The sequence below is a fragment of the Xenia sp. Carnegie-2017 genome, unplaced genomic scaffold, assembly GCF_021976095.1.
Source record: "Xenia sp. Carnegie-2017 unplaced genomic scaffold, XeniaSp_v1 HiC_scaffold_6, whole genome shotgun sequence".
In the NCBI taxonomy this organism is placed as follows: domain Eukaryota; kingdom Metazoa; phylum Cnidaria; class Anthozoa; order Malacalcyonacea; family Xeniidae; genus Xenia; species Xenia sp. Carnegie-2017.
In genome coordinates, this window is record NW_025813526.1 from 16364160 (window position 1) to 16386524 (window position 22365).

General features: G+C 33.2%; 2 long non-coding RNA genes across 3 annotated transcripts; one reads left to right on the forward strand and one right to left on the reverse strand.

Moving 5' to 3' along the window:
- Positions 1-2536: 2536 nt before the first annotated feature.
- Positions 2537-3800, reverse strand: LOC124458212. The gene is made up of 3 exons (XR_006953078.1): positions 3761-3800; positions 3512-3683; positions 2537-2977 (listed from the first exon to the last, which is right to left on the reverse strand). It is a non-coding gene; the product is annotated as an uncharacterized LOC124458212 (long non-coding RNA).
- LOC124458213 lies at positions 2973-3701 on the forward strand. Of its 2 annotated transcripts, XR_006953080.1 has the most exons (3): positions 2973-3215; positions 3314-3513; positions 3595-3701. It is a non-coding gene; the product is annotated as an uncharacterized LOC124458213 (long non-coding RNA). The 2 variants fall into 2 exon arrangements; XR_006953079.1 differs by having other exon boundaries at positions 2973-3513.
- Positions 3801-22365: the final 18565 nt, after the last annotated feature.

Consider the following 22365-nt stretch of genomic DNA (forward strand, 5'->3'; position numbering starts at 1 on the left):
AAATGTATATATTGCGTAGACTATTCAAACAAAATTTGAAAACAATCCCATGATTATTTTAAGAGATATCAACGTGTGAATTTGTGTTTTTTTTGAATAGAAGTAAAAAATATTCCGTCGGTTTATCGTCGGAAAGTACTCGGCGTGACGTAATAGTTGCCATTGACATTTCGCGCGAGAAAGCGGCAAATATGAATTCATAAATAAAGTTTGATTTTGATCGGCTATTTTAAGATGGTTTACTTTGTGGCATTTAACTGCAAAAACGGTTCTTCTAAGAACCAATCTAAGGCGGAAAAAGTTGGGTTTTTCAGTTTCCCCGCTAAAAATCCTTTACGGTCGATAAGGTGAAAAGCCAAGCATAGGTCGATAAGGTGAAAAGGAAAGATTGGAATCCTTCGAAAAGGTCAAAGCTCTGTTCGGCACACTTTGAAGCCTGCTGTTTTGTCCAAAACCCCGGAGTCCTGAAATCTTTAGGATGGCGACCAACCAGGTTAAGGTTAAAGAAAGACGCAATACCAACGATCTTCGACTATTCGAGGTCGAAAGTTGGTGATAAACGGAAACCGGAGGCAACTAGAAACGCGTATGCAAAGCGCAGAAAATTAGAGGTAAAGTCTTGTAGCCAAGCAGTTTTCAATGTAATTATAGTGCATTACTTTAAAAAAACGCATATACAATTCAGATAATAAACGAAGCTCTTGAGAACTCCGTGGAAAACATTGAGCAGCCTGACGAGGACGAAAATACATCAAAAACATGTTCGTTTTGTTTGAGTGGACAAGTGGACTCAAGAGATAAATGTAACATAAGTGACAATGGAACACAAACTGACAAAGTTTTAAGGGAATGCAATGCAGTTTTGTTTTGTGCAAAAGCCTAAACTGTTGCTTGATGATGTAGAAACGCAGACATGTAAAGTGTCAATCTGATATAAAAATCCCAGTCGAAGCAAAAAGCAAGCGCACTCAAACGAATGCACAAGTGACGTCTCAAGGTTAATTTTTTACATGAACTCAGCGGAAAATAAACATTTTCAAAAGTGTTTCCTTAATTATGTTATTCCGTTGCACAGGGACAGAAACCGAAATTATCACGACAAATGCAAGAAGCACTCAAACGGAAGGTAGTTTATCCGTAGATGAAAACGACAATGATGATGATTTCCTATCAGATGCTGAAATAAGCACTTCGGAAAACAACAGTACCGCAGATGAATATCTTAGTTTCAGCGAATTTGAATCGTCAGATGATGAAGCATCAATTGCCGAGTAAGTTAGTCTGCATCATTTTGAAATAAGATAACCCAAAACATAAGTTCATTTCAAGTATTTTACAGAGCAAGATAACATTCATATAAAAAATAAGTAATTTTTCCATGTTATAGGGAAAATGATGTTACTCAAAAAAAAAAATTTTTACAGCTGTCTAAGAAAGTTGTTCTCTCAGTGTTGACACTGTGGTGGTCACTGCAAGATATCAACCAGAAGCATTGGAAGCATGGTGAACATCATCGCTAAATGCTCATGTGGCTTTCTTAATAATTGGAATAGTCAACCTACTCATAGTCAGATGCCATTGCGTAATCTCTTGCTATCTGCCAGTATTCTATTAAGTGGTAACAGCCCATCCAAAATCCTGCAATATTTTCAACAAGCAAATGTACAGTTCATTACTGAAAGGTGCTACAAGTATATACAAAGTGGATATCTTATTCCAAGTGTTTTGAATGTTTGGAAAAAGCACCAGACTATTATGATGACAGAGCGTCAGGGAAAGCAGGTTGTTATTGGGGGTGATGGACGATGTATTCAAAACAGTATTGTATGCAAACACATTTTAGGAAATGTCTAATATGTACTTATACAACATGAATACAATGTGTGTAACTAAATCATGTGATATACACCAACATACATGCATACTTGCAGACATACATATCCCAAACACTATATGATTTTATTTACATTATTATATCTATTACAGTCAAATGAAGTTGCAAATTCAGGGGCAATGGAATTGGAAGGACTGAAAAGATCTTTTTAACTTATTCAGTCACACAATCTTCAAGTGAGTCATCTTATCACAGACAGGCATTGCCAAGTTAAAAAATACATGAAAACCCAACAGCCAGGAGTGAAACACTATTTTGATGTTTGGCATGTGGCAAAAGGTAAAATTAAGGCTACCAAAAGCTGCTCAAAGTACAGCAATGGGCCTTAAAATAAAGTACTTCCTGATTTGATCAAAGAGTATCTTTATAATCATAAATTACCAAGTGATTAAGAGGTTTTAGAATTTTTCTAATTGGATTTAATTTCATGATATTTTGATCAATTATTGCTATGTTTTGCATTACAATTTTTTAACCAATGTACAGTGTCTATTTTTTTCCACAGGTATCAAAAAAAAGGTAATGGCAGCCGGTAAGAAGAGTGGATGTAGATTGCTACTTGATTGGGCACAGTCAATATCTAACCATGTCTACTGGTGTGCTGCAAGTAGTGGTGGTGATGAGAAACTACTTAAGGCTAAATGGCTATCATTGCTGAATCACATTTGCAACATTCATGATGGTCATAGCGAATTATTTCCAAAATGTGAGCATGGTACTCTTGAGCCTCGCTTATGGATAAAGAAAGGTACAAATTAATCCTAAATGCTCTGGTATAAGACATAATAGTTATTTACAGTAATTGATACTTTCTTTATCAACAAACTTCAATTGCCAGCCAATGCCACAATGTGGTGTTATTTGTCAACATATGACATAAATGGGCACCATAAAATTTTCTATCTTTTTTCCAAGGATCTAGAGCATTTACTGAATTGGCATCGATTGTTGAAAGCAGGTATCTCATGAAAGATATTGGGAAGCTCAGCCATGAGAAACAAACATCAGCTCTTGAAGGTTTTCATCGAGTTGTTATACTATATGCACCAAAGCATACACATTTCTTTTACAAGGCAATGCAAGCTAGGTAAACAAACAATAAACAATGTTGTTTTCATACTGAAAATGATTGCAAGGTGGCACACTAAAAAGTAAAATTAAATTTTTAGATTACTGATTGCTGCTCTCCATTTCAATGAAAATGGAAGTAAAGAACAAAGGCGTACAAAAGAAAATGGGGAATTAATGTGGAAAGTGTCTCACCCCAAATCAAGACAGTCATGTGGAGTCATCAAAGGTGTTAAAATTGATAGTACTTATGGTAAGGACAAGTTTTAGCACTCAAAAGCCAAATAATTGTTCTACTGATGGTACATTTCTTGCACTTCTCAGTTTAATTCTTCTCCCCCTGTTTTACAGACTATGTGAAACAACTAATGGAGGAAGTGATAAGGTGCAGACATGCTAATTCCAGTTTAAACCAAGCAATTGCAACAGAAAGACAACAAAAAATACCAGATCCACTGACTAGTAGAGTTGAAAAAGTTGATAAAGTAACAGCAGTGCAACAACATACTTCACGATTCAATCTTAACTAAACTGAAGTCTAACACTCACAGGTATTTATAAATGCTGTGCATATTCAAAGCCTTTATATATGCCAGAAGGTGAAAGAAATGCTTTCCTTATTTCTTTAACAGCACAGGATGGTATAGGAAGTCGATATTTCTTGCCAAGCTTTCCATGTATCCATGCTGTCCATTGCCTATAGGCAGTGTAACGCAAAGTTCTGGGAAACAAAACAAAATCAAACGTAAGCAAATTATTGTCGATATATGAGGAGATATCAAAAAAGCTGAAACTGACTCGGTTTCTGGAGCGTCTGGTATTGCCCCGTGATCGTGAAAGAATACAACCATAGCTGTTCTAACGACTGTTTCGTTGATGCAGACCATGTGAAACTCTTGTTCTTCTGTGATGCATAAATGGTCACCATGAATTTTAGGGTCTGTCTTCGGTTCCTCATGGCAACAAATGCTTTCCCGGCCGGTTGTCATCGCCGCACAGTGTCCACACTCACACCTGCCATTAAAATAAAGAAAAGAATTTTATGACGCGATCTGAAATGTTAATCATGAAAAAAAGCAACGCACCAGTTTCTATTTCCAATCCTGTGAGTATATTCGTCAGATGAGCTGTCCGTTGACGACGATGAAGACAGATCTTCGTCAGTTTCATCATTATTGCTACTAGCTAGCGGTTCAAACATGTAAGGCTGGACCTCCGTAGCAATATATTCCATGTCAAATTCGACTTCTTCCTCCGTTGAAGACATCGAGATAAACATGCATTAATAGTAGCAGCAACAACAAAAAGAAAATCGGCGAAATTTAATTTTTACTGCCACTGGCTGCACTGAGCAAAAACATGCAATGGCAACTATTACGTCAAACTCGCCCCAGCTTGGGTAATTCAAATTCGCTCGCGCTATTTGAATTCGGCCTTCGGAAATCGTCAATGTCATGAATTCAGAAGACCATATCTCATAAAATATAAAACATTGGACTTTCAAATTTGGCGAATAGGCTAATCATTAGCTAAGCTTTCCTATGAAGCAAAGTTATATCAAGCAATTCAGGTGACCTTTAATGGCGTATTAAAACAAAATCGTTATTAGAAGATTTGGATTTTCTCCAAAAATCCCGAATAAATGAATTAAAACTGTTTTGAAATTATAACTAAGTTATTTTGAATTTTTCTTATAGCAAACTCTTTATATAGCAGGAAATTTTTGGTCGGGCTAAGCCATCACTGAGAGCATGGACAAGCGTGTAACTAAATTAACCAGGCGAAACAAATAGCTATTGCTAACTAAATTATATCTTATGCAGATTTTATTCAATGCATATATAATTATTTATGTGGGTTTTGTTTATTAATGAACTGTATGTGTCCTCATACCTAACGTTTGCTAATGTTATTTGTATTATTTGATGTTTCTTTGACAAGTCACTTTTCCTTGAATTTGAGAAGCAATTTTGTAATGAACTAATTGTGCGACAAAACAAAACTCCAAATTGTAAGAATGAATTCATATCGACAAGCTGGCAAAAAAACTGATTTACTGAAATGAAATGACACACATTAGCTAGCTACGTCAACACTTTCTGAAACAACTGCCAAACTGTACACTGAACAAAATGCATTAAAATCATCTTTCTTATATATTTTGTTTTAATTGATTGCAAAAATATCATATATCAATTATTGAGTTCTATTTGCACATATACTAATTCGCTTGCAAACTCTAAACGTGCCATGCTATTTTTCATTGGTGGGGGAAAATTGATAATTTGGGTGGGGTATATTAATATATTCATATGAAACAATCGGTAAACACAATTAATTTCAATAGAAAAAATATTGTAGTCACAGTATTTTTGTATACAGTGGCGTCACTAATGGGGCGGCTGTGGTCACATGCCCCACTATAAAGTTATTGTCCCTCCCCACTAAGTGTCCCCCATTTGAATTTTAGAAAAGGGTCTTGAAATGCATCATTAGAAATCGAAAAGAAGCATATGACCTTAATCTTACGGAATTTTCACAACTTCATTGTGAAAGGAATGATTCAATTTGCTGCGCAAACTTGAGTGCACTGCATTTACGCTTTCTGCGATGTCAGCCGACTGTTAAAGATTTTAATTCCTTGAAAATGCAAAAAAAATACAAAACTTCTAGAATCAGAAGTCTCTAGTGGGCAAGGAAGAACAAGTGATATTGGGACTCTTATCATGAACCACATTACACCATATCATAGAGCTTGTATAAGATCGTGGACAAGTATACTCATAGATTCATACTTGTAGACACAAAAATACAAAATAGCATAAATTAGGTGTAACTCTTAGAAAAATACTGCTATATTCTGTGAGTATTATAATTTGTAAACATTTCATTAGAATCAATATACGTATCGTTATAACACGAAGAATCTCCAAGCCGCTAATGTTTAGTCGGAAGTTAAAAAGTTGAAACTAGTTATGTTGTGATTAATATTTAAAAAATTTCCCAATACAGAAGCAAATTTAGGTGCGATTTTGCTTTCGACTTACGTAGTACTAATTTTATACCCCCTGTCAAAATTTTATATTAGCTTGGGTCTCCCCCCCCCCTCAAACTTGCAAAATCATGGCGACGCCAAGCCAACAAAGTAAAACATACATATATGAATAATAGGCCCCCACCAATTATCAATGTTCCGCCGCCATTGCAATTGTTGCAGTGTTTGCTTCAATCGGCAGCGATTATTATTATTCAAATCAAAATCAGTCCTCCAATGTTATTCCAAATTATTACACCGGGAAAGAAATCGATCCATGAAATGTATGCTGTCTTTTCATATTACCGGCTTGTAGTATACAATTAATTATTCATAAACATTGCACAAAATATTAATGTCATACTCTCTTTTGTCAAACAACATCTTAGCCATCATCACTTTCTTTTTAATCACATTTTTTATTAATTTTGATGACGATATGTTCATTTTTCATCTATATTAATGTATTCACGACAAGATAGTTTTGATGTTTGTTTGCGTACTATAAAGAAACACTTATAAATGAAATTCCTGTTAATAGAATGTTTGTACGCATGAATAGTTCACAAACATTTGCAATCTTAATGTTTATGTCGAGAAGCCGATATAACACACACAGACGCAAATAAACCGTTTGTAAGCTCTGCCAGTTACTTTTTCTCAAAATATCTTGAAACCAATTCAATAGGTAAGATTGGAAAATATGTTTTTTTTTGTTTTAGGTATGATTATTGGCAACGGAAGGAGGCCCTCTTTAAATACCATAAAGTGTTTATTGTAGATAGAAACATTTCTATTGTCAACGTTTGTATGACAATTGTCATCGTTTGTATAACAATTGTCATTTTGAACTTTCGTCAGATACAGTTCAATGATATCTTCAATTGCCATATTTATGCACTCACACTAAACAGTAACAAAGTGTCCAAATATTCATGTGATATAATTCATATAAACTCCAAGACATCGTCGCAAATTATTGTTGATATCTTTAAAACTACTTATAGCTATAGATTTTCAGGCTTTAAATGGACCCCGATAAAAGTATGTTCTTTTCTCATTTTCCTGATAGCAGAACGCAGTACTCGAAACTTCTTATTTTTTATATATCACTGCAAGCTCAATGTTAATGCATTACTAGAGATCGTTATAAAATAGAGCATCATGAATCTTGCTGTTGATTGTCTAAGTTATAACTTTGATATGATTTTTAGAATGCTACTAAAGCAAACCGTATGGATTGTCTTTCGGCTTATCTTGATCTTGCGTGGTAAGCATGACTTTAAGATTGGTAATTATAAATTCTAAGCATTTTGAAAGATATATTTTTACATTATGTGCACAGCAGTCGACTTTCTACTGTTGCGTGTGAATTAGAGAATCCAATCAATATATCACAGATATTCATTCAATTATTTACTGGATGAATAAAAAATATTGAATAAATTGAAATTATTATGTTATTTTCCCACTTTAATTAATTAAAACCATTTAGCTAATGAAAACAATTTCCTGTCGAGAACTGGCAAACCCTTATATAAACGTTCATTTCTTTCATTTCTTCCTTAAACACGAGTGGAGTGAACAAAAATTATGTTTTTACGAAATATATTGCATTGAAAACTATGCTAAAAATTGGCAGCTTTAATAACTATCAACAATTAACAACAATGTTTCTTGAGCAAAATGGCTTGGATAGACTTGTTAAAACTTTTCCACCCTTAAGAAAATTTAACGTTTGATTTCATATATTTATTCATTTATTGTAAATCATCCTTCGAACTATTACAAATTGCACAACTGATTGATGATATTTACAAAAACAATGACAAAGACACCACAATAGGTGTATAAATAGTACATAACATGTTATAAAATAATAATCAGTTATTGAGTTTAATAAGTTACATTGAAGTTAATTCTGTTTACATACTAATTCTATGTATTGACATGATCAAATGCGTTTAACATGTCAAAGAAGAATTTTCCCGTTAGCTCATTAGTTAAGTTATCCTGAATTGACATTAAAAACGAACAATGTCTCTCCAGTAAAGTTTGGAAAGATCTATTTATTCTAAAAAGATTTTCCACGATTTTCCTTATATCGATCAATTTTGTATTTGTGCTGGACAAAATGAGATAGTTTCGTAAAAGCACTATTGCCAATGCACATTTAATATAAACGACAACTTTTTTAAAAATAGACATGTTTCGACATTTCATGATGCCATCTTCAGTATGAGTGAAATAATAGGCGATACAAGGTTTATATAAAAGTAATATGATACATAAATTACAACAATAAAAAGGAAATAAGATAAATTAATGAGGAGAGTCCGAGCGTATTATAAACTAAATATTGCATTGAACTTAAAAACTTGAACATTGAGGTCAGGGTTAGTTTTCTTAATGTGGAGTGCTTCTTTGATTTTAAAGGTGAATGAGGTGTCGGCAGTGTCGATGATTTTGAAGCAAGAGGGTGAATAGTTGCTTTTACATGAGTGAGATTTAAGAAGGTGTCGGTAGATATGAGAGTTTTTGTCTGTTGTGGTATGTTCCCTGATTCTGGTGGATAAATGGCCCGAAGTTTCGCCAATGTATCGGGAATTACATACCGCGCAATTGAATTCATATACCACAATAGATTTAATTGAATCATGGATTGGGTCTTTGAATGAGAAAAGGCTTTTGATTTTGGATGATGTGAAAATTAGTCGAATGTCAATATCTGTACAGAAGCGTTTCATAATGTTTGTAAGTCTGCGTTGTGTGTGTCGTGAGTAATGTCCGATGTATGGTAGTTTGAAGTATCGAATCGTCGAGTCAGGAGTTTCGTTGTCTAGTCTGAGGTTGTTTTTTTGTTTGTTGTCGAGATATCGTTTTACGGTTCTGTTAATAAAGTAAAATGGGAAACAGTTTCGTAAAAGAGTGGAAGTGATGTTTTTTCATGTCTCGTTGAAAGCCATTGTTCGTATTGTTAAGTTTGTATGCTCTGTCGATTATTGTGGTTATGTAGAGTGCTTTGCTGAAAAGCCTGTCCCGACACTGTTTCTGTTTCCATTGAGCAACAAGGAACCGCACTAGCTCAGTTTTGTTTGCTGAAACACTGAAGAATTTGCTCCAATTCTTTACTTGGTAAGCGGTCAAGATATTGTGATAGGTAATCCCTGGTTTAGCAGCACGTTTCAGTCTTTCAGCATTCTTTATGGAGATAAGTCTGTAGACATCGAAAACAACGTCATTTCACTAGCTGGAGTTATTGGTTAACATTAAAAACAAACCTTAAGCTACAACTTCAAATGTACCTCCTGGCGGTGGTTTGAATTTTTGAAGCACGACCATTCCGTAATATGTATTTGTAGCAGCATGTGAATCTTCAATGACAACTTGATTTCTAAGTAACTGAGCTAACTTAGCTCTGTTAGTTTTTCTTGGAATACCATAAGGATCTGCTAGAGCCCAAGGTCGCATGTCTATTTGCAAAACTGTCCTACTAATGCCATCCTCTCAAATGTGTCTCGATCAAGTTTGATAGGTATATCTGCGTCATTAGAACGAAACTTTGTTACAGTTTTGAGGTTCTTGAAATACTTTAGCTTACGTTTTCTCAAAGGATCGGAAAAAGGAACAGTTGCATTTAAAGAACATCGTTCTTGCACGAATTTTCTACATGCGCTTTTCCTTCTAAAATTAGCATTAGGTCATCTTTAACCTCTGGAGTAGCAGATAACCCAGTTGACAAGCTAAGTAGGTTCTCAACATCTCTGTTCCATGGACTGCAGAAACCATTTTGCGAAACATCAATCACACTTGCTACAGCTTCCATATCTGATTTTAAACGTGAAGGGGAACGTTCTTTGTGTGGTTTGCTCTCAAGAGAAGCTAGTGAAGCTAGAAGACTTCTTTCCGAATTATTCAAGACTCACCTAGCTGCAAAATTGGCACTAGAGCTGATGTAGCCGCCACTTGTGTTGCTGTGTCGGCTCTAAACTCTTGAATACTATGCAGTTTCTCTTGTGTTTCTGTTTCTGGTTTGTAGTTTGATTTTTTACAAAATATACACGTTTTGGGAAGCACTGCCGAGTTGATTGCCAAATTATGAACATCACGACTCCTCTTCTAACCTGGCTTTGCTCTTGTCCTGTTTTGCTATTCTCTGTGGTTTTCTTTGATAGATATTGAAGTTATTTTTGCTAGACAAACTCTTTTCTACAAGGCGTATGACAATTTACAAGCGAACGAAGAAAATCGTTTTTACCATTAGGCAATTCTAGACTTGGTGCAAACTGCCTAACTTCTGCAGCACGATAAAACCTCGCCCAAGGTTCTGCCGTTTTACATTGTACCAAATTGTTATCTTTCTCGCCAATTGTACTGCAAATTATACTATTCTCAATTTTGAAGTTATTTGATCAAGAAGAAATAATCTAATAACAATTTCTGATGAACTCAAAACTTTTTCATAACAATTTGGCCTTAGTTCATCACTTTAGTGTTGCTATTCACAACTACAAAAAATGAGTATGCATTGCGACGCGAACCTAAGAATTTTGTTCAAATATCCCGTCAACTGCCGAATGAAAAATAACGTGTTTCATTTATCTCTGTTTGAAGCGTCATCTCTCTATTTAGAGATGAGGTTTACTTTTGGCAATATTATAAATAATGCATGATTCTGAAGCTCTACTTTAACAGACGTTGATGACAGATGAGTAGTCTACTGACATGCATAGTGTCTTTCAGCTTTTAAAACAGTTCTTTTACAATTGTTGGTTTCTTGTTCTGTCTTAAATAGATCTTTTTAGAACTATACGTTAATATGTGACCATTCACCAAGGTATTAGCTCCTTTTTAGACAATCTTAAAATTTGTCACCAGAACAAAGTCTCCGTTTTACTATTAACTTCTTAATTGAAAAAAGCATTAATTTTTTTTATTTTTTTATCATTTTCATCTTTATCTTTTTTTCCAGTTACATCTACTTCGAATATTACAATTGAAGGACCTGGTAAGAATCTTACTTTTGAATTGTTTTTGAAAAATTTGAGTTTTAATCAAAATCAGCCTATAGCTCTTTTGTAAATATAAAGAATGAAGCTCAAGCTACTTTAACAAAAAGTCTTCATTTTTCTGTATTCACGCATGTGTGTAGACAAGGAGTTAGAACCATTGAGTTCTATAATAACTGGACGGGAAACGTCAACAAAATTACTATAAATTATCTGCGCACGGCCGCGTGGTCAAAAACATGGCGGATTTTGGTTGTCAAAGTCAGCGGAAAGACGCGGGCTCATAAAATAAAATTTTTTTCGCCCACCCGGATTTGACAACCACAATTGCGATTATATGAATTATCAATCCCAAGCAGAAAAACTTTTAGAAATTTTATCTTTAAAACATGCTGCAAACTTGTTTGGTGTACGGAGGCTGAAGTAATGCCAGAAAAGGAAACATTTCATGACACCGGTAAGCAACATAAGATTATTTACTATTTTAAGTGTTCAGCGTTTTGTTTTAAGTCAATACTTGAAGTGTGATGGTATATATTTTGTGAATGTTTTTACTCCTAAGTTATAATTTAAGTAATGTTTATTCAGTCTTATTTATTCTTTACTTAATCGCTTGCTAGACGAGGCAAAGCAACCAATTCTTATCGAGGTATTCGTATCTTAAAACGCCTTGTTTCAACTGAGTTTACCTCCAAGAAATGGAGGATTTTTCGTGATATTTTTCTGAAAATATGAAGCAAATATTAAGAACAGAGCTGTATTGAAATCAAATGCAGTGCAGGATTAATTAATTAACTCTTTGGTACATGTCGTACAATAAAAAATACCTGTCTTAAACAGCTAGCCTGAACAGTTTGACAGATTATGGACAATCATGATGATGGTGTGTAAAAGTTTGCTTTATGCTAACAGTTTTAAATGCCATCTGGTGTTTCTGTAAATGAATTGTTTGTTATACAGTGTAGTAAACAGGTTAGTACATCAAAATCAAGATAAAAACTACTTTGTTCAATAATGTGCCAAATTATGCTCCTACCTTGAAATTTTTGCTCAAGAAAAAGCTTATAATGACATGCATGAAACATGAAATATAGTATTGCATCATCGGACAAAATCTATACGTTTTTCAATTCCAGGTGATTAAAAATTCACATAAGATGCGTTGGTTGCAATGAAGTTGAATGAGGAAGAAGCAAAAATTGATGGCAAAGAACTTTTTATGTCTTATGAAGAATTACGATATTATTTAAAAGAATAAGAATAGCAATCTAGTAAAAGAAGCGACATCTGCTTCAACATGAGACTTTTCCAATTATGTATAGTTTCTTTGTACAAAATACTATTTTAGAAAACTTGATTTTTAAGTCATTCACCGATATTTTTACCAAAAGACAAAAAGAAAAATTCAAAGGCATAATGTAAAATTCAAAAGTTTGTCAAGTTGTTTGAACCTAGAAAAAATTAGTATAGGTACTAGTAATTTGTAAGGACACAAGAGAAAAGTAGTGCAAAAAGGTTAGCATTTTTGAGAATTAATATGTTCTTCTTGACATACATTACACAAGGCCATAATATTATAAATAATGACTGTACAATAACAATTATACAACATGCTAAATATCTTCACCTACATTATAATTATTTAAACAAGTTTGCCTTCATGCAGCAATAAGAAAAGTGTTATGTCAGAGAAACCAATGCACTTTAATTTAAAAAATCGTATTTTCAATGGGAAATTAATGTAGTTCTGTTCAGTATTAGATCCATGGTTATTAATGACAATCCAGTTTCTAATATCTTCGCTCAAAACAGAACCAGCAACATGATTATAGAATTTCTGAATCTCGTTCTTTTGCTCTTCTAGTTCAAGATATTTTCTTCATAAGTTCTCAGTAGATTTATCAGAATATCATAATACTTTATAAGGCACCCAGAATCAATCCTACCAAAAAAACTCAAAAAAATTACATACCTACTTATAATATATTTCCAGTCGACTTAAGTCGTAGGGGTAAGCTAACTTTTTCTAACTCCTTTTTGGACGTTCTAACTAAGATTTACCCATCTATTCAAGAAAGACAGTTGCACCAAGCTGTTAACAAACAGTCAAAAACACAAGCAATGCGCATGGGATTATGCATTAAAGCTTAACGACACATTGACAGTGTAAAGAATGCCGTTTGACATTTATTTCTAATATAGCTAAAGCATTACTTGGCAAAATATACGTTATTTTACAGTAGATTTACCTCATTTAAATGTGTGTGTCTATTTCACAAAAACCTGAAGCATTATTTTCAATATTTTATGCTTACGGTATCGTGGTTGTTTTCGCTGGTTGTCATTAATACAAGCAGGAATAAAGATCCGGATTCAGGAGGAAGCGAATGTTAAAAATTTTTCTCAAAGTGGAAGTTTTGACAACCAAAATCCGCCATTACTGCCATGTTTTTGACCACGGGGTCCAGGCCCCTTTGCCCCTCCAGATTTTATAGAGTTCAATGGCTAGCACCGTCAGTAAAAAAAGCGCAGTTTTATTTTTTCAGCACTTGACTGTTTTGATAAAATTGGGAAAGTACATGAATCAATAATTGCATTAAATTAAATTGGAGTCCATTTATTGAATATCCAATTTAAAAAATATTTTTGCTTTGTTTAGCAACTGTTCTTCTTGTAATAATTGATATAGCAATTTAAAAATACCTTCAATATGATAAAATTTCTACAGGAGCAGTATGAAAAATACTTTCATTTTAATAGGTAGTTGTAGCTTTGAAAATGGCATTGGCAACTCGAGGTGCACGTGGAAAAATGTTAACTATCCTCCTGACAACTTTGATTGGACCGTCAATTCCAACTCAACAACAAGTCTCGATACTGGACCTAGCTCTGACAGAAGAGGATCGGCTACAGGTTAGTTTTTGATAAAATACGTGTTTTGAAACTTATTCTAGAATAAAAGATTGCAATTAAATAAAAGAATCAAAAGTGACAAGAGCAAGAAAATTATCTGAAAATTATATAAAAAAAATTACTTGTAATTCCAATTATAAAATGTCGTTTTAGTTGTAATAGCCTGTACAAAGTCTTAGTCTATTTTGACGAATATTTAAAAAAGAGTATTATTAATGTTATTTCTGAGGAGATTGAGCAGAGCCAGTAAGCCCAATTTAGCAATCTTATTCCAAATTAGCGACCGTCATTTTGACTCTGAAGATTACTACGGCTAAGGTTGTCGAAACGTCAGTCAACAACAACTAAAACAGTCCTTTTTAGGACCATACCAACCTGGACAAACTAAATTTACAAACATGTAACGATACTCCCGGGTTCAAACCATTTACTTAAAGTACAGTGCACTGGAAAGTCAACCAAACGGTGTACCGTCTTACAGAGATATCTACAAAATTTGAAAAAATTTCACGATCACAAATTAAAAACTTTATGTTAATTCAAAGGTTAAATCAGTCGCCTCTTTACTAATATTAGTAACATGTAATTTAAATGAAAGTATTTATATAGAGATCGAAAAGTTGAGAGCCTATTAAGATTTAAGTGAAGAGCACTCGACAATACCCTTTTTATCAAACGTAATCATCAAAACATAAAAAAAGCTAACTAAAGCTAAAGACTTTGCTTGTTAAAGCATCAAGATATAAAGGAAAATAAAAGTAGAGCCAATATATTTTCCAAGGAGGACATAACAGTTGCCTTCTGGAAACTTGAACACTGCCCAGATTTCCGTTTCTTACGGCTTTACATGTAGAGAATGAATTATAATTATACAAATAAATTAACATTATATGGATGTAAAATCTTTGGAAGATGAAATTAACAATGCTCCTCAGCCACTCCTTTTACATAGTCCACAAGTATAACTATCCCATGTTGATGATTAGATACAAAAACGGTTGCAGAGAATAAACTACACTGAATGCCTAGAAAGCTGAATATATACCGTCAGCTTCTAAAAGGAAAATTAGCACCTTGCAACACATCATGTATAATCTTATTAGGACACGAGATGTGTTGAGTATCATGTACATTATACGGAATTATTTTATCTGAAATAAAGCTTTCTTTCATTTTATGAACAAATTTCATCATCAAAACACACATTTGTAGTACAAGATCTACAATAAAGATTTCCTGCAATGGAGTAAGTCAGATCCACAAACACCGAAATAGACATTGCCGTTTTAACAGAAATTTACAAAAATCAAAACCACGTATGATGACAGATTCTCTTTTGGTCACACCATTTTTCGTACAAGAGAAGGTTTTGTGACAAAAATACATGATGGCTTTCGTAACTTATCAGTTACTCTAATCTATAAGGGGTCTTTGCTCTATGCAAGAACGTTAAAATATAGCTTTGCTTCTTTTCTCTCAACAATGAAAAGTCTATAATTATATTCATACAGTCACAACTTTAGATGCTTCAGTAGACATAAGTCAAAGCTGAAAGTTTTTGGCTACAAGGAATCACAGAACTATTAAATGATCGTTTGTTGCATGTAAATTCAAATAGTAACCATGGCAACGCAAACGTATTATTTTAAAAAATCAAGAATACTAGAAGAAACAAAAGTTTGAGCATACGATTTTCAATGTCGAAGTAAATTTATTTACACCTCTTTTAACTGGAACTAACAATGCTCTGAAAAAAAAATTCCAAATACTTTTCGAAACTTTTCAAGAAAAAATAATGCTTAGACTTTTAGAACCACTGTAATTTGACTTATTACCTTGCAATTTCGACACTCCAAATCTGGAGCATTATCATCAAGTTTTCATTTACAGTTTTCGGAACTACCTAATATAATAGAAGGTTTTTATTTAGGAAAATACATTTACATTGAGACATCATATCCCCGTCTGCCCGGTGATAAAGCATGGTTGGTTAGCAACGACTTCAACAAATCAAAAAAGTGCTTTACATTTTGGTATCATATGTATGGATCAACAATTGGTTCTCTTAATATATACCAGCAATATTTGGGAGGTAGATTAAATTTGCTGTGGACATTAAGTGGCAATAGAGGTAATCAATGGAACAGAGCTCAAGTTACAACCAATTTTACCGAAGCACAAAATAGGGTATGTATGAAGTTCACTTTTCTAAAACTCTGTATGTCCCTCCTCCCTTTAAAATTGTTTTATTATCCTGCAATCTCTATTAAATGTTGGATGCTGAAGTAGAATCATAGAGAAGGAGTTATGACTTAAAACATATATCCATGTTACAATTTTTCTCTCGAGCCATGTGTGTCCAAATCAATTCAATGCCTTTTGGCCAAGACTTAGTTTACGCTTTATCATTGCATTGCAAACAAATTTTGAGCAGTCTGCAGTTTTAAGAACATCATTGTTAATTTTTTATTTCATGTGCCAACCACTTGCTTTTAAAAAAGAAACATTATATTACCTCTACTGAAGTGGATGTTGCATGTGCTCATTCACTCATGTCTGCAAGAGTTTGCCCTCTTACAAGTTCTATTAATTTTTTATTTTGCAATGAAGAAATAGAAAGTGCACATTTTCTTAAAAATATATACTGATGTTATGAACAATTTTTGAATACAGTTTGAAAAATGTAATAATGTGAAAAAGTGAACAATGCCTATCTTAATTTGTGATGATTAACCGTCGGAACATCATATCATCTTGCTAAAACTTGTTCAGCCGTATCGTTTTGTTTTGTAGGTCATTGTTGAAGGTGTTATGGGCTCCAAGCATACGGGGGATATTGCTCTAGATGATTTTGTGTTTTTGAATGGTTCATGTGATATATATCCCACGTATGCTCAACCACCTGTTAACGGTAAGTTATTTTATATAAGGATAAGTCTTACTGCTTTTGCTACAAAAATAATTGATTTTTAAATGTATCTATCATATTCCCTATGCAAAAAAGGGTAAATGCAATTGCTTTTTTTGATGAAGCTATTAATAAAGTTTTAATGAAACTTAATTGTGTGTTAACCTGTTAAATTACCCCAAATAACAAATAATAACCACTGCAAATCTCAATAAAATAACGGCTTTAGAAAAAAAGCTTCGATTTGTACCTAAAACAATGTTTTAAGACACTTAAAGAATGTCAATATTAAATAAATCCAATTTTGGATTGTGTTTGTTCTATCAATTGCCCCAAACGTACTAATTATACAACATTCTTGAACACAGTTCTTGATAATTCACTATAGTTATCAAATTTGAATAAAAAAAACTTAATTTCTTAGAAAATCTGATTAGTTGGTCATATAGAAATGCTAAGTTTTAATTTAAAATGATTCACCAAAAAATTTAATTTTTTAGGTACTACAATCATTTACCCAACTCCAACGATTTCCAATGGTAAGGATGTATAAAAATATACAGAGCTCATTGATTACTTTTTCAACCTATCTTTCAAAAGAAAGACATAGTACGTCTTTTAATTTTATCACTTACCCACACCTTACAATCACGCAATGGTCTCTGGTGATATAAGTTTCTTACTTTTTAAACTTTTATTGTAATTTTACATGCATAGAACCTGTTTCTTAAAAAGATAGGAGTTGTTTTAATTATATGTGCAAGCTAGTTTTATTCGGAAAACATGAATAATATGCAATGTAATGGCAGTTGAAAGACAATATATATGTACTGCTTGCTCCACAACTACCTCAATAATGACAATTCGTGCAAATGGTTAGGATCGTATAACTTGTATATTAGGATACATTATAGTAGACTGTTAAATTGTAATTAATTGTTAAACTAATTAACGAATGTATCTTTCTTAAAGCTTTTGTAATTTTTGAAAGTTTTCAACATTTTTCTTAACTATGCTTTTGAAAACAGATTTTTAAAATGGATTTATATTTAAGTGCTTGGAATCAACATCTGTTCTTCTTCATCAATCAGTTCAACCTCTGCAACTATTGTATCTCCAAACTATCGCAGTGGCTCTAGAAATGGCACCTGTACTTTGACGATAAGACAACCCCTCAACTTTGCGGTGAGGTTCAATATCTCAATTATAAACTTGAAACGTATTCAAAATGGTAAGTAAATTCAACTGCACTTGAACGTTGTTTTATCAAATAAAGCTTACTTATATTGAATATTTGATTTATGTGTGATTTTTAAAGTATTACTGTAAAAAGTTTTTAAAATTTGTCAAATCTTTCCACTTAAATGGCCATTGCAAGTTTGCAAAATGTTCCTTGGAATGACTTGCTTTTGTAACGTTATGAAAGGGATTCCTTAATAAAATATATATTTACCAATTACAAAGAATGACGTCAGAATTTTGCTTGACCCGGACTTCGTGCCTGACCACAGAATAGACATCTAACAGAAGGCCCTCTCGGCTAAAATCATATGGTATTTTTTCACTACGCATGCGTGACTACTCAGCAATCTACTTTCACAAATTCAATAGGGAATAGTATTGCATGCACAAGAATACTTTTTATTAATAATTCACGTTTAAAGCAAAAGTTTGCCAAAACTTTCACAAAATATTATCATCTTGCGAACACAATAAGGCTGCAAGCTTTTGTAGTGCAAAAGATAAATTTGTGAAAACATCTATATTTTGTATTGCGATCTAGCGGAAGTATCTTGCTGGAGGGACTGTCTGCTTTAGAATTTCCTTCAGAAAAGTAGGAACACGAACATTAAAGGCTCCCACACGAGTGGAGCTTCTGTTAAAATACTTGTTTTGGGCCCTGAATGATTATGTCCATCAAAAGTCAGCGTTAATCAGCGCCATCACAAGAACATGATTTTATTAAATTTAAAAAAATTTTTACAGATACGTCAGAAATTACACCTACTTTTGATATCACAAATGAAAGCTTTTTCGTAAATGGACAATTTGAGTTATCGAATGACCATAAATTAACAAAAAACCTTTCATTTGTCATTATGAATCTGTGTATCACCACATCTTATCAAAATTCGATGAGAGAAAAATGAATCATTTGCTTTTATGGATTTTAAAAAGTACACATAATTTTTTATAAATTTGAATGTCATGCATGTTTTACTTTGTGCAGTACAATGGCATAATGAATTAATTTTACAGGCAGCAATGTGATATGTTTGGATTCTCTAACGATATCCGGTGGAACATCAAAACAATTCTGTGGCGACAAAATTTCTTTAATTTTTATACCTTACACCAATGTTGTTACGTTGACATTGAGAACAAATGGAATAGCACCACTTGAAGGATTTGTTCTTCACTTTACCACCTTTTATAGTGAGTATCTCGTGAGGTGCATAGCTATGTTTCAGAGAATATTTCTATTTACTACTAAAAACATTGGTCTGTGCGCAGCATACAGTGAGTATTGAATTGCATATAAAAATACAAGCGAAGAAATTTAGTATCAATAAGAAGATCTAGAAAAGGGCTGAACTTACATATTCTTAGCGGCGAAGATTTGTTAGTTTTGATGATATCAAAACAATTTGCAAAGAAATATTGGAATTGACCTACTGATAGATTTACACAACTTATTTATGCACATCATTTGGTGAAGTTATTTTTGCATACTGAGTCATTAGTCTAGAGTGTGTCATCCGAGAGGGAAAACATTAGGCTATTTTAATCACATTTATTTTAAAAGTAAAAAAATGAAGTTCATCATCTGCTCGTAAAAATGTTTTTCAGCGAGCCACGGCACTCGTTGATCAGACCTTTGCAACACTACCATGCCCAATTTTCCAAAATTTTCAGAGTCAATGTTTTGGAAAGCCAATATTCCGTGTAAAAATAAAATAAACAGTCGATGTGTAAACAAAACGCACTGTTTCCCTCAGCCTCAATCAATAAGCGTGAATTATTATGAAAGCAATGAGTTTAGTATAAGTGATATTAATGACTTATTATAACAACGTTTTGACGGAAAAGTATTCGCCGCTGAAAACGAGAAAAAGAGGTTGCTTATAACTTTATTTGGTTGCTTTAATTATAACTGATCGTGAACAAGTTTTGAGAGTAAAAGATGATTTTATTTATTTAAGCTTTATATTAAAATATTCGTCTGCTGTATCAAAGGAGGTGATATATGACAAAGAGAGCGACAACACAATTGATTAATTTATAAAATGAAAAAAAGGATAAACAAAAGCATTCGACAACCAGTTAAATTTAAGCTTTAGACATTTTTTGGAAACACTGACTTTATGCAGACACTACAGTAAAACATGATTAGATTATAATTTTTCTAAAAAATGAACTTATAAATCTTGGAAAATTTACAGTTCAACTTTTTTGTTTAGGAAACGATCTACCTCCTGCATTTAATGTTTGCTCGAGCACGAAAATGTTGTCTGGCTCAATTGGCCGCATTCATTCTCCTGGATTTCCCTTTAGCTACACAAATAATTTGCAATGCAGTGTCACAATCCTTGTACCTGATGGCAAGGTCCTGAAAGTTGTTTTAAATTACTACGATATTGAAGGTAGTTTGATTCTAATAAACATTTCTGACGTTAGTCTTTATGTTTATATATATGTTAGCGAGATTTCAATTGGTATTGAGTGAGCCTGGTCCCGAGAATATAGATAAAAACTTGATGAATGGATGTTATTGTTTTAAATAGTCTATAACTTAGTAGAAAATTAGGAGTCAACTCGCTATAATTTCTATGTCAATATTTAAGTTATCACCCATCTATGTCAAAACCATTCACTCCATGGTTTTCCTTTCACAGTAAAGTTTTACAAGTTAAGGAATTTATCGTCTGCTGATATGAAATAAAATATTTGGGTCAGTGATCTTGATTTGTATCCTCATCTCTAAATATAGTGAGAAAAATTGTTAGGAGGGTCTTGTTACAATCTGCGTTTTTTACATTAAACTTAAGTGGAAAGTTGCATGCTATTACTGGCAAGAAGTTATGAAAAAAATAATGTTATACTTAACTCAGATTTTGTGAATATTCATTAGCGTCAGCAAGTAAAAAGTCTTTACATCCTAAACTTAAATATTTTTTAATGGCTATACACTTGAAAATATTTTTTGTGGGGATTATCCTCTCCCTCTCCCCACTTCCCCATAAACCATTGCTGCCACAGATTCAAATTTTATTATTCATAGCAAAACGCTTGTTTCGTGAATATTGCTTTAGCACGTTAACTCAGTTGCTTTATTACTTACTAACTTTGTTACTGAAATTTTGTAGAACACGGAAATTGTTCATATGACAGGCTGTCACTGTCAGATGGCGTTATATCAAATCATACCTGTGGCTTTTCTTCATTCAATAGTAGTACGCTGATCTTTGAAAACGGCAATGTTCGTGTGAACTTCACTTCAGATTTTACTTTTGCTCGATATGGATTTCTCTTGACATATATGGTCATAGATTCAACAAGTAAGATATTTCTTCAATGCACTTATCAATAAAACCTGCGCTGTTGGAAACAAGAGAGGATTTTGAGTTGATCAGCGGTATGTTTAGGTTCTTCAAAATTAGTCAATCAGAACTCGCAAAACGCAAAATGTAAGAAAAAAGAGTGAAAACAATTTGAGTCCATTTTTGAGTTACGATTTTGAGCAAATAAATATGAAAAACAAAGATTCGTGTAAAGCAGCACATTTCCCTCAAATTCCTCGGGGGGAGGAAATTTTGAATTTATTCGGAATCGAAATTATCGGCCATTGAACAACAACCATTTTACACTCAGTAGTAGCATTAGTTATGTGCTTGATGTACAAGAGTTATCTAAATTTTTATACCTTGTATAAGCAAATTTTTACATACTGTATAACTATTATCTTAATGAGCTTAAAGAAGTTAGTATATGACACCTGTCTTCTTGTTCTTGTGAGAAATGTTTCGTGTAATCATCTTGCAACCAAAAGTCTCTTCATATTTCTAAATGACAGTGATAAATCAGCGAAAAATTCATCAGAATCGTCCTCATTTTTGATTTTAGTCGAAAATTGTACAGTTTTGGCTGCTTTTCAAATGTGGGTATTTTATGGCTAACGTTCTGCCTTGCCAAAGAGAAAACTTGAGATGTTAACCGACTGCTGATTGTACTTGTAGCCAACGATTTACTCTTCAAAGCGAAACTATTGCTTGTTGACAGTACTTCTTTGATTTGAGTTATTCAGTCTCTTCGTTCAAGTATTAATCACCTTTATTTTGCTGATTTTCATCATCTTCATCTACGGTTGAATGTAACTCTGCCTTGCTCAAGACGGCTTTAAAAAATTAATAGATTTTCACGAATACTCGATTTTCGTTGTTCAACAGCGAAAAATTCTGTCCTATATCGAAGTTAAAAAAGCCCCCCGTGAAATTTGAAGAAAAAATGTTGCTTTACATGAATCGTTGGTTTTTATATT